Consider the following 16,294-nt stretch of genomic DNA (forward strand, 5'->3'; position numbering starts at 1 on the left):
ATATTTGGTTTGATATTGAAATGAGATTGGTTAAAAATAAAACAATTGATCAAAATTTACAAGAAAAAATAAATAAGGAAAAAGAACATTGGAATAATGCATTAATAAGAATTATTACTATAGTTAAAAATCTTGCAAAAAATAATTTGGCATTTCGTGGTACAAATGAGAAAATTTATCAAGATAACAATGGAAATTTTTTAGGTTTAATTGAAATGATTGTAGAATTTGATCCTATAATGCAAGAACACCTTAAACGTATTCAAAATGGAAAAATTCATAATCATTATCTGGGGCATAATATACAAAATGAGTTAATAAATATATTAGGAAAAGAAGTAAACAATATTATAATTAAAAAAATAAAAGAAGCAAAATATTTTTCAGTTATACTTGATTGTACTCCTGATGGAAGTCATCAAGAACAAATGTCTCTTATATTAAGATGTGTAGATATTTCAACAAGTCCAATTAAAATAGAAGAATATTTTATAGAATTTTTAAAAGTAGATGGTACATCAGGAAAAGGTCTTTTTGATACTCTTATTAATATAATAAAGAAAATTGAACTAGATGTAAATGACATAAGAGGACAAGGATATGATAATGGAGCTAATATGAAAGGTAAACAACAAGGTGTACAAAAGAGATTGTTAGATATAAATTCTAGAGCTTTTTATACACCATGTGGTTGTCATAGTCTTAATTTAGTACTATGTGATATGGCTAATTCTTGTCCTAGTACTATAACATTTTTTGGTGTGATACAACGTATTTACTCATTATTTTCTTCTTCTACAAAAAGATGGAAAATTTTACAAGACCATGTTTCTAATTTAACTCTTAAACCATTATCACAAACACGTTGGGAAAGTCATCTTGAAAGTGTTAAAGCAATAAAATATCAAGCTCCACAGATAAGAGAAGCTTTATATAAACTTGCAGAAACTAGTGATGATCCTAAAACAAAAAGTGAAGCAAATTCTTTAGCAACATATGAGTTTGAAAATTTTGAATTTTTATTAGGTATGGTTATTTGGTATGATATATTATTTGCAGTTAATACTGTCAGTAAATCTTTACAGTATAAAGATATGAATATTACTATTGCATTAGATCAATTAAAAGGTCTTGTTTCTTTTTTTAATGATTATAGAGAAAATGGATTCATATCTGCTGTGATTTCTGCTAAAGAGATTGCAAATAAAATGAATATAGAACCAAAATTTCGTGAAAAACGTGTAATTAGAAGAAATAAACGATTTGATGAGAATAAAATTAATGCGGTGAAACTTTCACCTGAAGAATCTTTTAAAATTAATTATTTTAATTATATTATTGACCATGCTATTTCTTCACTTCAAAGGTAGATTTGAACAATTTAAAATATATGAAGATAATTTTAATTTTTTATATGACATAGAAAATTTAAAATTGCTTGATGATAATTTTTTAAAAATAAAATGTTTAAATCTTGAAATTTTTTTAACACATGACATGTTATCTGATATTGATGGTTTAGATTTATTTTTAGAATTAAAAGTTTTAAAAGAAATAATAAATCCAGAATTAAAAACCGCACTTGAGGTTTTAAACCTTATAAAAAAATTAAATTCTTTTCCTAATGCATGGATAGCTTATAGAATATTATTAACTATACCGGTTAGTGTAGCTTCGGCAGAAAGAAGTTTTTCAAAATTAAAATTAATAAAATCTTATTTACGTTCAACAATGTCTCAAGAAAGATTAAATAATTTAGCAATTTTATCAATTGAAAAAAATTTATTATCAAAACTTGAATATAAAAATTTAATTAATAATTTTGCATCTCAAAAAGCTAGGAAACTAAATTTTATATAAAAATTTACTTTTAAATTAATATTTATTTTTTTAAAATTTTTTTTTTTAAACCCGCCATTGTCGGTCCCAAGTTCGAATGAAAAAGGGTGAGGAGAATTTTTTTTTTTTAAAAAAATTATTAAAGACCTAATTTTTTTGGCCTAGGGCCTCATGAAACCTTGAGACGGCCCTGATCTGGGCAGTCCCCCTATGGATTGAATCTTCACAATTTCAGCTCGCTGATGGTGATTCATGAACATAACTAGAAAGTGCAGTGTGTAGTGTGCAGTGGTGGTGGGTGTTGGTGCGGGAAGTATCCGACGATCGAACCTTAGTTTTGATAATGACAAAGGGATTCAAAGTTAAGTTTAATTGTTATCTGATGGATATGACTGAGTGTTTCAGGAAAGTCCTAGCTGCGGTTAGACAAGGGAAAACCCTAGGGGGTGGTAACCCTAGGTCATAGGGGGTGGTAACCCTAGGTCATAGGGGGTGGTAACCCTGTGCGGGAAGTCTTGGCGAGTCGACGCTTCGGGCAAAAATCCTAGGGGGTGGTAACCCTAAGTTAAAATCCTGGTGTCGCGAACCGAGTAGAAGTCTGGATGGGTCGAGGACCGGACATCCAGCATGAAGACCGGAAGCATCGGACGCTGAGCAAAAGCCTAGTCGGTCTAGAGGACCGGATTGGCATCAGGTAAATCTCCTGAGTGGAGTAGGTGAGGACGCGTTCCCTGTAGAGGGAACAGTAGGCGTCGGGTCGACCTAGGGTTTCCGGTCGGAAATCCGAAGTCAGACTCGGACAGTCCAGAGACTGTCATTATTACTTCTATTATGTTTTATGTGCTAACTTTGTGCTGCAGGGTATATTTGGGATTAATGTATCCTGCAGGGACCAAAGTGCAAAGATTAACCTTGGATGAACAGTATCCGAGACGCCTCCATGGAGCTTGGAGGCGCCTCGGGTGCAAGGCTGAAGCTGGCTGCGAAGTGGATCTGGAGGTGCCTTCATAGGGATTGAAGGCGCCTCGGACCATTGATTGAAGGCGCCTTGGAGCTTTGATGAAGGCGCCTTCAGGTTGGGATAAGCAGTAGTCAGCGGAGGTTATCACAGCGCAGGAACATGGATAAGTTCTGGGGTTCAAGGCGCCTTAACTGGCATTGGAGGCGCCTTGAACGTCCAATAAAAGGACATCTCGACCAGCAGCTTGAATCATCTTCTTCTGTGAAGAGCTGCCTACGAGACGATCCCGAAGTGCTGCAACGACACCCCGACAACCCGGAGCTTCAGATTTAGTCTTTTGTTGTCGATATAATTTTTTTTACTGCTCTGAATTGTAATTAGTTTGTAATAGTTTTACGAGCTTATAGTTGTTGCCCCACGGAAAGCGATCAAGGATCGCGGGCCTTCGAGTAGGAGTCGCCTTAGGCTCCGAACGAAGTAAATTCCTCTGTGTTTGTGTTTCTTTATTTTATTCCGTTGCGTTTTAATTACTCGACGATTGTTTTACGATTCCGATAATCGAAAGAAATAGCCGCGAGCGCTATTCACCCCCCCTCTAGCGCATCTCGATTCTACAATTGGTATCAGAGCGGGGTCGTTTTGAATTGGTACAACCACCATTCAAAACATCTTTTTCGTGGTATTTTCATATTTTCGGAGTCAAATTAGAATTAGCTTGCTAGCTACATTCTAATTATTTTATCGAATCGGTTTTGCTCGAAATTGGTACAATACCACTCAAGCTCGTTTTTCCTTATTTCTCCCGCACTGCTAATCCAAGACCTAGTCTTGGAACATTCTTTACGTTTTTGTTGTTACATATTACAAATGGCCCTCCAAGAAGGCTTTAGCACTTTTCGGCCCCCGCTCTTCTCCGACGAAGACTTTGCCTATTGGAAGAACCGGATGATCTATCATCTCAAGACACAAGTCGAGATGTGGATCATCATCCAGACCGGTCTTGAGCTACCACTTGACGACGCTGGAGAACTCGTTTCATGCACTAACTGGGATACCAGCATAAGAAAGAAAGTCGAAGCTGATGCTAAAGCAACCTGTATGCTGCAATGCGGGTTGACAAAAGAAGAACTGAATAGAGTCGGACTATTTTCAAGTGCGAAGGAGCTGTGGAACAAACTAATCGAGCTGCACGAGGGCACGTCAGACGCTAAAGTAAGTAAGCGTGATTTAATTTTAAATAAATTGTATAATATTAAAATGCAGGAAGGTGAGACGGCGAACTAGCTTCACGCACGCATCCGGGACCTACTCAACGGGCTACATGTAATCGGTCAAAAGGTGGAAAACCGCGACGTAATAAGGTACGCGCTAAGCGCTTTTCCGAGGAACACTTTGTGGGTATCCATGATTGATGCCTACAACGTTTTCAAGGATTTATCTTCAATAAAACTAGATGAATTGTTTTCCGAATTAGAATTGCATGAGCAGACTAATGCACGCCCGGTCGAGAAAGGTGTTGCTTTGGTTGCAGGTACTAGAAGGACGCGTGAACCAACGTCAAGGCGCAAATCCAAACCCGAGTACAAAGACGAATCAGACGTAGAGGACGAAGACGATGATGAGCCTATTTCCGAACTGGTAAAGCTCGTACGAAAAATATGCAAGTTGAAAAAGGTGACTCAAACGAAGAGGAAGGACAAAACTGGAGTCACGTGCTACGGCTGTAATCAGAAGGGGCACTACAAACTAGATTGTCCAAACAAGAAGAGAAGAAAGAAAGCATTGAAGGCAACCTGGTCCGAGTCATCAGACGAATCCGAATCGGATGAAGAAGAGCAAGCGAGCCTTCTCGCTCTACCAGTACTAGCGAACATTATCGACACCGAGTCTGAGTTCGAATCCGAAACGAAGAGCGAGTTAGAAACAGAGTCCGAGCGAAGCCACGAATCCGCATTCGTTTCCAAAAGACCTAACCCCACTGTAAGTACCTTACTCGCCGAAACTCAATTAGACGATTTAAAAAATATAGTCCCTTACTTGCTAAAAAAGTTGGCTAAATCCAATGTCCGAGTTAAGTCACTCCAAAAGGAGGTAACAGTCCTTAAGGAAGCGACTGACTCGAGTTCTTTAACTGAGCCAGCTCAAATTGGAAGTTCAACTCAAGTCCAACAACTTGAGGAAGAAAATTCCAATTTGAAAGCTCAAATTAAAGAACTCAAGGATACGTTGGAACAGTTTACCATAGGTTCCAAGAATCTGGATCTGATTCTTGGAAAACAACGAGTCGTTTACAACAAAGCCGGACTTGAATTTAAGACCAAAATAAAATATAAATCATATCTGTCTTTAGTAAATAGAAATAATAGAAAGGTAGTCCAAGCATGAGTACCTAAGTCCAACTTGGTCAATCAAGTTGGACTTGATCAATATTGGGTCCCCAAGGATCAAGTCTACTACCTCGATAAACCATATCGAGACTATGATCCAGGGGGAGCAAAGAGAAAAACGATATTAATCAAACAAACTTAAATTAAAATTCAAAATTCAAAATTCAAAATTAAATTAAAATTTAAAATTCTAAATTCGAAATTAAATTAAAATTCTAAATTCTAAATTAAATTTAAATTCTAAATTCGAAATTAAATTTAAATTCAAAATTCAAAATTCGATATTAATTAAACTCAAAATTCTAAATTCGAAATTAAATTTAACTTCAAAATTCAAAATTCGAAATTAATTTAAATTCAAAATTCAAAATTCAAAATTCGAAATTAAATTAAATTCAAAATTCGAAATAAAATTCAAAATTCAAAATTAAATTAAAATTCTAAATTCTAAATTCAAAATTAATTCGAATTCAAATCAAACAGAATAGACGGAGGATCCAGAATAGCTGGCACCCCCCAACTAAACTACCCGACTGGGTAACCGAACTTAATCTACCCGAAATGGGTAAAACAAGAGTAGACTACTCGGCAGGGTAATTAAGGTTAGATTAAAACGGACTAGGTTTAACTTGACCCACGGTACTGGTGAAATTTTTGGATGATAGTGTTAGAATGTATACTAAAAGCCTAGCTTTTGGTATAAAACATTTATCTAGAAATAAAAATCACATTGGTCAAATATCTACATTTGTGATAAATGTAGTTGTTCAATTAATTTATATTGTAGATAACATGGTGTGTGGTGTCACACACAGAAGATCATGTTATCAGTACCTTATAAATTATAAACAGTAGCTCACGACCAAAATGGAAAGGAACAAACCATTAGAAGGTCGTAGTGTAATTAGGTATCAGTTTATCTTGATTGTATAATTACACTAGTACACTTAGAGTGTATTTAGTAGGACCATTTGAGGTCGTTTCTTTTATACTGATTTTATAAAGAAACAAAGACCTCGGTTATTATGGAAGTGTGTGCTCTTAATCCTAATATAATAACAAGCACATATATTTGATATTTATTTCTTTAATTTATCAATGGGTGAGATTTAGTTCGATGAATCAATAAGCCCGATAAGTTGGGAAATGATATCACTTATAGTGTGTGTTGTTGATTATAGAAGGAAATTGTGTCCTAGTAATCTAGGTTGAGAATGTCCCCAAGAGGAGCTCATAAGAATTGTCATGTTAAAACTCTGCAGGTGGATTTAGTCCGACATGATGATGAAGTTGAGTGGTACTACTCTTGGAGCTAGATATTAATTAAGTGAGTTGTCAGTAACTTACTTAATTAGTGGACATTTGTTATTTTAAACACAGGGAGACTAACACACTCATGATAAGAAGGAGCCCAAAATGTAATTTGGGATTGGTGCGGTAGTTCAATAATAGTTCTCTAGTGGAATGAATTATTATTGATAAAATTAAGTTGTGTGTTCGGGGCGAGCACGGGATGCTTAATTTTATCGGGAGACCAAAACCAATTCCTCCTCTCGGTCCCTATCGTAGCCTCTTAATTATAGAGTACTATACCCACCTATACCCACCTTCTTACCCATCCTATAGGGGCCGGCCATGGGTATGTTCATGGGTGAATTCATGTGGCGGCCCTATTAAAATAAAAAGGAATTTTAATTTTAAAATTTTTCTTATGTGGATAATATAATTTAAAAGAGAGTTTAAAAATTTAAATCCTTCCTTTTATAAGATTCTACAAAAGATTAAGAGAAGAGTTAAAATCTCTTTCCTTATTTGTAGATTAAAAGGTTGATTTTAATTTTGGTAAAAACTTTCCTTTTAATTATATTCATGATTTAAAAGAAATTTTAAAAATTTAAAATTCTCTTTTATTAGTTTCTACAAAAGATTAAGAAAAGATTTAATATCTTTCCTTATTTGTAGATTGAAAGGAGATTTTAATTTTTAGAGATAACTTTCCTTTTTGGAAATTATCCACATGTTTAAAAGAAAGATTTTAATTTATAAAAAATTTCTTTTTATTAACCAATCATGAAGGGATTAAAATTATTGGAGAAATTTTTATAAATTTCTAGAAACAAATTAGGAAGTTTTAATTTTTGTTTTAATTAAAACTCTCCTTGTTTTGGGGAGAAGAGTGGCCGGCCATTATAATTTGAAAAGAGAAAATTATTTTAATTAAATAAATTTTCCTTTTCAATGGCAAAATAATAAGGAAGTTTTTATTAAATTTTCCTTATTTGTCAAGACCAAGGATTATAAAAGAGGGGGTAGAGGATGCTTCAATGCTAACGACTCTATTCTATTTTTCCTCTCTTTTCTCCTTGGGTGTGGCCGGCCCTTTCTTTCCTCTCCTCTCCTTTGTGTGCCGAAACCTTCTCATGGTGGAGATAGCTTTGGTGGCCGGATCTAAGAAGGAGAAGAAGGAGAGAAAAGAAGCTTCTTTTCTAGCATCCCTTGGAGCATGGTGGTGGTGGCCGAACCTCTTCATCCTAGGAGAAGTTTTGATGGCCGAAACTTGTAAGTAAGAAGAAGGTGCTTGGTGGTTCTCATCTCGGAAGATCGTTGCCCACACAACGTCCGAGGTTAGAAGAGGAATACGGTAGAAGATCAAGAGGTCTTTCTAAAAGGTATAACTAGTAATTTTTCTTTCCGCATCATACTAGTTATTTTTGGAAATAATACTAAATACAAGAGGCATACGATTCTAATGTTTCGAATTTGTTTTCGATATAGTGTTTCTTTGTTTTTTTTCTTGTGATTTGATTGTTCTTTTCGGTTGACCTAAAGTTATTTTAGGAAATTAAATATTAGCTTTCTATAAAAGGTTTTATCTAGTCGGTGGTGGTTGCTCCCATATCTAAGAAGGCTGTGTGGATGCAGGATCCAACTATTATGGCTTTTAGTTATTATGTGTGTGATTGGACCCTTGGACATGTCAAGGGCATTTATATGTGTGTGCATGATTGTATTATAAAATACAGCAGGAGCTGTATTTAGTTTTATTAGGATTTTATTTTTGATCTAGATACATGTACATTCCTTTTATGGAATATAGGATCAAAAATGTAAAATTCTATTTATGTCGCGGATCGAATCTTGCAAAGCGTGGAACCTTCTAAGGACCAGAGGCGCAGCGGAACTAGGAGCAAGATGGATGCGACAGCTAGACCCGGTGGCGGTGGCCAAATATGGCAGCAGCTTGGGATGCCAACACACGGAGGACAACTAGAGATAAAAGCCATTATAGTTGAAAATTAGATTTTCTATTTATTGCTTTTATATTGTGTTGTGTGTGCATGTTGGTTTACATATTTAGTAGGCTAGCATAGTTAAAATTCCTCATTTATAAATAACTAAGTGGGAGAGGGATTTTTAAGTAAATCTCATGGTGTCCATTACTGGTTTGTAAGTGATGCAAACAAGCTTGCGCGTTGGCTCTGAGTGCCTTCCTCCATAACGGATGAACTTGTTTGTGGATCACTAGAACAGACTTCCATTTTTGGATGACTATAGGAAGTTAATTAAGAGCGTGTGATCTTCCCCAACGGAAGGGGCATAATCTTATTAATGGACTTAGTGTCAAGTAATGGTATACACTTAGACACATTTAATAGTATCCTCCCCAACGGAGTCACTACTATCACTTGTGTGACCAAAGGGACACCAACTATTGATTTGTCATAAAACTAGATTGGCAATATAATAAAATTAATAAACCCCTCTTACAAATGTTTAAATTTGTATACGTCCACACTAACGTGGCATACAAGATTCATGGTGTTTGAGGTAATTTTATTTGTCAAAAAGTTATATTGACAAGATAGTCAATGGGTAAAACCCTCCTCTTACAAATGATGAATTTGTATACGTCCACACTAACGTGGCATGCAAAATTCACGGTGTTTGAGGTGTTGGTGAATTTAAATAATATTGTTTGAGGAATCAATGTTATTTTAAATTCAAAGAGTTTTTGACCAAATATTTGATCAAACACAGATCAACTATTAATTTTATTCGTCATAAAGTAAAGTTGACGAGATAATAAAATTAATGAATAAAATCTCCTCTTCAATTTTGTATACACAAAATTCATGGAGATTTTAAGGAGTTGATCTTGACCAAATATTTTTGTGATTCTTAGGATTTAAAATGTTTGCCAATCCCCTAGTAGTCATACTATAAGAAAGACTTAGTAATCCCAATTGTAATGATTGGAAATAGGACTTGGATATTAAGGTAGACTGTCTTCTTAGAACTAAGAACAATATAGGTGTATTTAATTCATTAGTTGAAATATGTTTAGTGGTGTTATCTACCAGAACCTGGAGTGTAGATACAGATGCCATTAATCATGTCCGCAATTCATTGCAGGGTTCCAGGAAACCCGACAACTAAATGAAAATTAAAACACCGTCTACACGGGCACTACTGTAAAAATGGTAGCTGTTGCAGTGGGAGATGTTTATCTTTTGATAAGAATAAAATATGGATTTTTGAGTAATTGTCTTTACGCACCAAGTTTAAAAAGAACTAGTTTTCAGTTTCTAAACTATTCAAAGAACTTGATATTCTGCCTCTTTTAAATAACAAAGTTGTTATTAAGGAAAAGAGGGAAGTTATCTGTTCTGGTACGTTGGTTGACAATTTATAAATCCAATAACTCTCACGATGCAACAAATGGAAATTAGTAACACATCTTCTAACTTTAAGAGAAAGTAACCTTCGAAAATGAACCAATTATATCTTTGGCTTCTAAGGATAGGTTATATTAACTTGAGTAGGATTCATTGGTAGCTGATGAACTTTTGGGTTCATTAGTAGTGGAAATCTTTCCAACCTACGAGTCTTACTTGGAAGGAAAAATAACCAAGAAGCTTTTAAGTCTAAGGGGTAAGGAATCAAAGATATATTGGAATTGGTTCATTTTGATTTGTGTGATCCTATGAGCATCCATGCAAGAGGTTGTTGTTGGTGCAACCTTAGGTCAAGGTTGACCTGGTTGACCTGACTCGAGTTGACCTGACTCGAGTTATATTTTGATGTTTGACTTAGAAAGATTGTTGGTGCAACCTTAGGTCAAGGTTGACCTAGTTGAGTTGTATTTTGATGGTTGACACTCGCGGAAGAGTTGTATTCTTGATATGGGACAAGAATAGATGTTTGGGAGATTATTGGTGCAACCGTAGGTCAATGTTGACCTGGTTGACCTGATTCGGGAAAGAGTCCAAGTATGGAGACTTGGCAACGGAAAAAGTCCAAGCAGGGAACTTGGCACTGGAAAAGTCCAAGCAGGGAGCTTGGCACGCGAAAAGTCCAAGTGTGGAGACTTGGCACGGGAAAAGTCCAAGTATGGAGACTTGGCACTGGAAAAGTCCAAGAATGGAGACTTGGCACGGAGAAGCCCAAGCAGGGAGTTTGGCACGAGGGAAAGTCCTAACTGGGATGTTAGGCAGGAGGAAAGTCCTGGTGAGTGAAGCCAGGCAGTGGGAAAGTCCTAACTGGGATGTTAGGGAGGTGGAAAGTCCTGGTGAGTGAAGCCAGACAGTGGGAAAGTCCTAACTGGGATGTTAGACAGTATGGAAAGTCCTGGTGAGTGAAGCCAGGTGAAAACCCTAGTGAGTGAAGCTAGGTGAAAGTCCTGGTGAGTGAAGCCGGGCAAGGGAAAATCCAGATGGATCAAGGGTGATCGGACATCTGGTGTTGAGAAGGTCAAGTAGGTCAAGAGAATGACCGGATACTTGACACGAAAAGAAAAGTCCAAGTGGGTCAAAGGGATTGACCGGACACTTGGTGGGGAGTCTTAGCAGGTCAAGGGAGTGACCGGATGCTAAGCATGATGTACTAACAGGTCAAGGTTGACCGGGTATTGGTTTGGACTTGGTTTGGGCAAAAACCGAGCTCTGGATCGATCCAGTGATACACTGGGTTATCTGATCGGTCTGGTGACCGATCAGTAACCAAACAGTATGCTACTGTATGTTACCGATCAGAAAACGAACAGAAGGCAAAGAGAAAAGGAGGGGATCGGTCTGTGGACCGATCCACATGCACCCTGATCGATCCACAGACCGATCAGGAGACGATCAGAGAACTTGGGCGAGTTCTCTGTGAAGAGGGCTGATCGGTCTGGGGACCGATCAGCACAGGTCCTGATCGGTCCCCAAGACCGATCAGAGAGGATCTGGACCGATCAGGCTTCAGCCTGATCGGTCCACGCACTAGCCGTTGCGACCCAACGGCTAGATTTGTGTCTTCTTTGTCTTCCTCGCAGGAGCAGGTATAAGACCGCTACAGTAGACGAAAGAGATGGATACTCTCTTCCTCACGAGACTGTGATTTGAGCTTTGCTGAGATCTTTGTTTCTGAAGCTTCGTGTGAGCTTCCCTGGTTGGTCAGCTGCTGCTGTTCTTCCGTGAAGTTGCTGCTTCGTCAACGGAAACCAGTCGAAGGCAAGCAAGGTGTTTTACATTCATATTGTCTGTATTTCTGTACTTCATTCTTGCTGTTGCAAGAGATATTGTGGTGAGGTTTCTCCACCCAGAAGGAGTTCTTATTAGCCGGTTTTCCGGGGACTCATCCTCCGACGGATTGATAGGCTTCGTCCACCTTACGGACACGCCGAGGAGTAGGAGTCTATCTCCGAACCTCGTTACATCGACGAGTTTGAGGTTTGATCTTTCCGCTTTCGTTTCTATTCGTTTTATTTCCGCTACGCTAACCCTAGTTTGTAGAAACGCGACAATTTGGGGTCGGCTATTCACACCCCCCTCTCTAGCCTCCGTACGAAGGATCCTAATAAGTGGTATCAGAGCCAGGTTGCTCTTCGACGGATTAACACCCGGGGGAGCACGGGCTAGAGATGGATCTCTATGGAGAAGATGTCACGATTCAACCCTTCTACGAGTCTCACGACAACTTCACATATTGGAAGGTAAGAATGATGTATTTTCTTAGGACTAATATGTTAAATTGGTTTTGTGTACAAGAAGGGTTTTCCCCTCCGATGGATGAGGAAGGAAAACCTATCAAGAAGAAGGAGTGGACGAAAGAGCAAATCCGACAATCCGAAATCAATGATGAGGTAACGAAAATCATTGAATTTTCTTTACCTAATGATATTTTGTGTAAGATAGGAGGATACAATAATGCCAAGGAGTTGTGGAACAACTTGGCCAAACTCCATGAGGAGAGCCCCACTTCAAGCCATGAAGAGGAGCCTAGTGAGCCAAGTAGCTCACATCGTGGAGGTGAGGAATTAGAAGTTGAGGGCTACTCAACATCTAAAGAAGAAGAGGAGGTGAGTTCTTCTTCAAGATCGGAGCACGAAGAAGAAGCTTCTACCTCCAGGAGGGATGAAGAAGAGAGCATCCATCCATCCTCAACCCTAGGTAACTCAAACACTTTAAGTTCAAGTAAATTGCATATAATGTGTTTTGAGTGTAGGGAATTTGGACATTACAAGAGTAAATGTCCAAAGAAGACTAAGAAGACTCCACCGACGCCAAAGATCAAGGAAGTCGGAGTCCCAAAACGCAAGGGCAAGGAGCACGTGGTGTGCTTCCAATGCAAGCGAAGGGGGCATTATCGGAGTCAATGTCCGAGGGGGAGGCAATCTCACAAGGACAAGAGACCGAGCACGTCGATAGGGGGAGTTAAGGCAAATCCTAAGGTAACATTTAAGGCACATTCTTGCAATAATAATAAGACTCATGCTAGTAGTTTTATTGCAATTGTCAAGAATGATAAGCATGATAATCTTAGGAATCGATATATGTGCTTAGGAGCCAAGCATGTTAGCCTAGATAAGAACAATTCTAGAAATGCTAATCCTAGAATTAACTCATCTAAGGCTAAGGAAAATCTAGATAGAAATCTCAAATCATCTAGACACATGCCTAGGAATACCTCAAAGAAAAATGATAAATCAAAACTTGAGGTATTAGAGAAAGAAAATCAAGTCTTGAGGTCAAGACTTGACTCTCTAGAAAAGGCTCTTAAGGATTTGACTCTAGGGTCTAGGGGTCAAAAACCCAAATCCAAGGACAAGAAAGGTTTGGGTCACAAACCTAAGTCCCAATTGGTCAAGCCCACTTATCATAATGTTTCATTCGATTATGGAACAAAACCTAGGGCTAGGAAGACCATTACCAAGGTCACAAGGGGAGTCACCCCCATAGTTGACCTTGATGAGACCCAAATGACCAAGGCTTTAAAGCCTAAGAGGGTCATTAGGAGGGTTGCTAGGGAAGTTATCCCTAGTGAATATTTAGTGAACCCAATGAGCTCTAATAGGTATTGGGTTCCTAGAAGCATCTTCTCTACCCCATAGATGGGTTAGAGAGTGTCAACTCCGATTAGAAGGGTAGTTAACCCAACTTTGAGGAAATTGACACTCAAGGAGCATTTTCAAGGTTTTTGGGAACCTTTGAAAATGAAATGAAACAATCATTAATATTTACTCCTTGGAAGAGTTAAATGTGCCTAAAGATTGGAAATTTCATTTTTTTAATCTCAATTGGCACAATTTGGGAAAATCTAGAGAACTCTCGAAAAAAAAAATGAAACATGCCAAGTTTTGAGAATAAATTTGATCTTTAAGTGGCATGAATTAATCTAGAGTTCAAGAAGTGTCAAAATTAGGATTTTGGCATTTTGGGGCAATCTAGGATTAAATTTGAAGTTAGCCAAGTGGTTAAGGATACTTAGATAGATAATCTAGGTATATTTATTTATGCTAAATCTTGCCATGATTGTTTGCCCTCACAAGTCATGACATCATGTTTAGTTTTATTATCATTTGAAATGTCATGATAATGCTTAGGCTAGTTGTTATGTCATGTTTATTTAAGTTTCATACTTTATGCCATGACATCATGACATTGGCACATGTTTTCATTTATGATACCATTTTATGCCATGTCATCATCTCTTGCATTAATTATCAATTGAATTGATTTAAGGATGAAAAACACATTTTGATATTGAGATCAAATTTGTGTTTAGAAAATGCATGAGACCTTAGTCTAAGATACCTAAACCTATATCTCACATCAAAATTGCCATGGATGTGTTTGATACACTTTAGATGTGTGTGAGATATTAGGATCATGAATTAGGATCAAGGTGCATAGTTCTTGTACCTAGATGAGCCTAATTCAAGAAATGGAGGATCATAGGGAAAGCTTGTGTACAAGTCATGTACATTTAGCCCTAAGATTATGGTCCTAAATTAAACGGGTTTAAAATCATTTCAAAATTGATTTGAAAAACCTTGATGAAGCCATTCTAGTGATAGCATTCATCATTGAACATTGTGATATAAAGTTTACTTAACTTTGAACTATTTCAAAGTCTTTTGAACTTTGTATCAAGATTGAAAAATGAAATCTATTTTCATAGAAAACTATTTTTCCTTGATAGTATATGTTATGAGGAATGTATCCTCAAAATTTCATAATTTTTGGAATTTTCTGGAATTTGTTGTGAGTTTCTGAATTTCGAGAGAAGGAAATCAGAACTCGAATCTGTCCAAAGCTGGATCGATCACTGGACCGATCCAGGGAAGGCTGGATCGGTCTGGGGACCGATCCAGAGGGGTCCTGATCGGTCCGGTGACCGATCAGGCGTGCTGAATTTGCTGAATTTCGACTGGTTGTCTGAAATTTCAGCTCGGGAAGGTGGTGTGTTGGATTTCTAAAGGTGTGAAACTCTCCAAGACATTGTTGGTGCAATGGTCAAGGGAGAGTTGACTTTTAGGGGGAGTTTTTACTCCTAAAGACTTGAATGATATGTGATTATCATTAAGTTGATTGTTGTGTTTAGTATCAAGGGGGAAATTAAGAGTTTCAATGAAAGGTATGAGACTTTCATTAGGAAGAAACTCTTGACCTTGATTCCCTTTTTTTGATGTGTGTCAAAAAGGGGGAGAGATGTCGGGGGAGAAAGGGAGAATGTTCAAGGAAGAACATTGAAGAACATTGGGAAACCTAAGTTAGGTTATCGGATTAACCTAACTTGATTATGGTTTTGTCAAACATCAAAAAGGGGGAGATTGTTGGTGCAACCTTAGGTCAAGGTTGACCTGGTTGACCTGACTCGAGTTGTATTTTGATGTTTGACTTAGAAAGATTGTTGGTGCAACCTTAGGTCAAGGTTGACCTAGTTGAGTTGTATTTTGATGGTTGACACTCGTGGAAGAGTTGTATTCTTGATATGGGACAAGAATAGATGTTTGGGAGATTATTGGTGCAACCGTAGGTCAATGTTGACCTGGTTGACCTGATTCGGGAAAGAGTCCAAGTATGGAGACTTGACAACGGAAAAAGTCCAAGCAGGGAACTTGGCACTGGAAAAGTCCAAGCAGGGAGCTTGGCACGCGAAAAGTCCAAGTGTGGAGACTTGGCACGGGAAAAGTCCAAGTATGGAGACTTGGCACTGGAAAAGTCCAAGAATGGAGACTTGGCACGGAGAAGCCCAAGCAGGGAGTTTGGCACGAGGGAAAGTCCTAACTGGGATGTTAGGCAGGAGGAAAGTCCTGGTGAGTGAAGCCAGGCAGTGGGAAAGTCCTAACTGGGATGTTAGGCAGGTGGAAAGTCCTGGTGAGTGAAGCCAGGCAGTGGGAAAGTCCTAACTGGGATGTTAGGCAGTATGGAAAGTCCTGGTGAGTGAAGCCAGGTGAAAACCCTAGTGAGTGAAGCTAGGTGAAAGTCCTGGTGAGTGAAGCCGGGCAAGGGAGAATCCAGATGGATCAAGGGTGATCGGACATCTGGTGTTGATAAGGTCAAGTAGGTCAAGAGAGTGACCGGATACTTGACACGAAGAGAAAAAGTCCAAGTGGGTCAAAGGGATTGACCGGACACTTGGTGGGGAGTCTTAGCAGGTCAAGGGAGTGACCGGATGCTAAGCATGATGTACCAACAGGTCAAGGTTGATCGGGTATTGGTTTGGACTTGGTTTGGGCAAAAACCGAGCTCTGGATCAATCAGTGGATCGATCCAGTGATACACTGGGTTATCTGATCGGTCTGGTGACCGATCAGTAACCAAACAGTATGCTACTGTATGAT

This window comes from Zingiber officinale, chromosome 1A (genome assembly GCF_018446385.1).
Source record: "Zingiber officinale cultivar Zhangliang chromosome 1A, Zo_v1.1, whole genome shotgun sequence".
In the NCBI taxonomy this organism is placed as follows: Eukaryota; Viridiplantae; Streptophyta; class Magnoliopsida; order Zingiberales; family Zingiberaceae; genus Zingiber; species Zingiber officinale.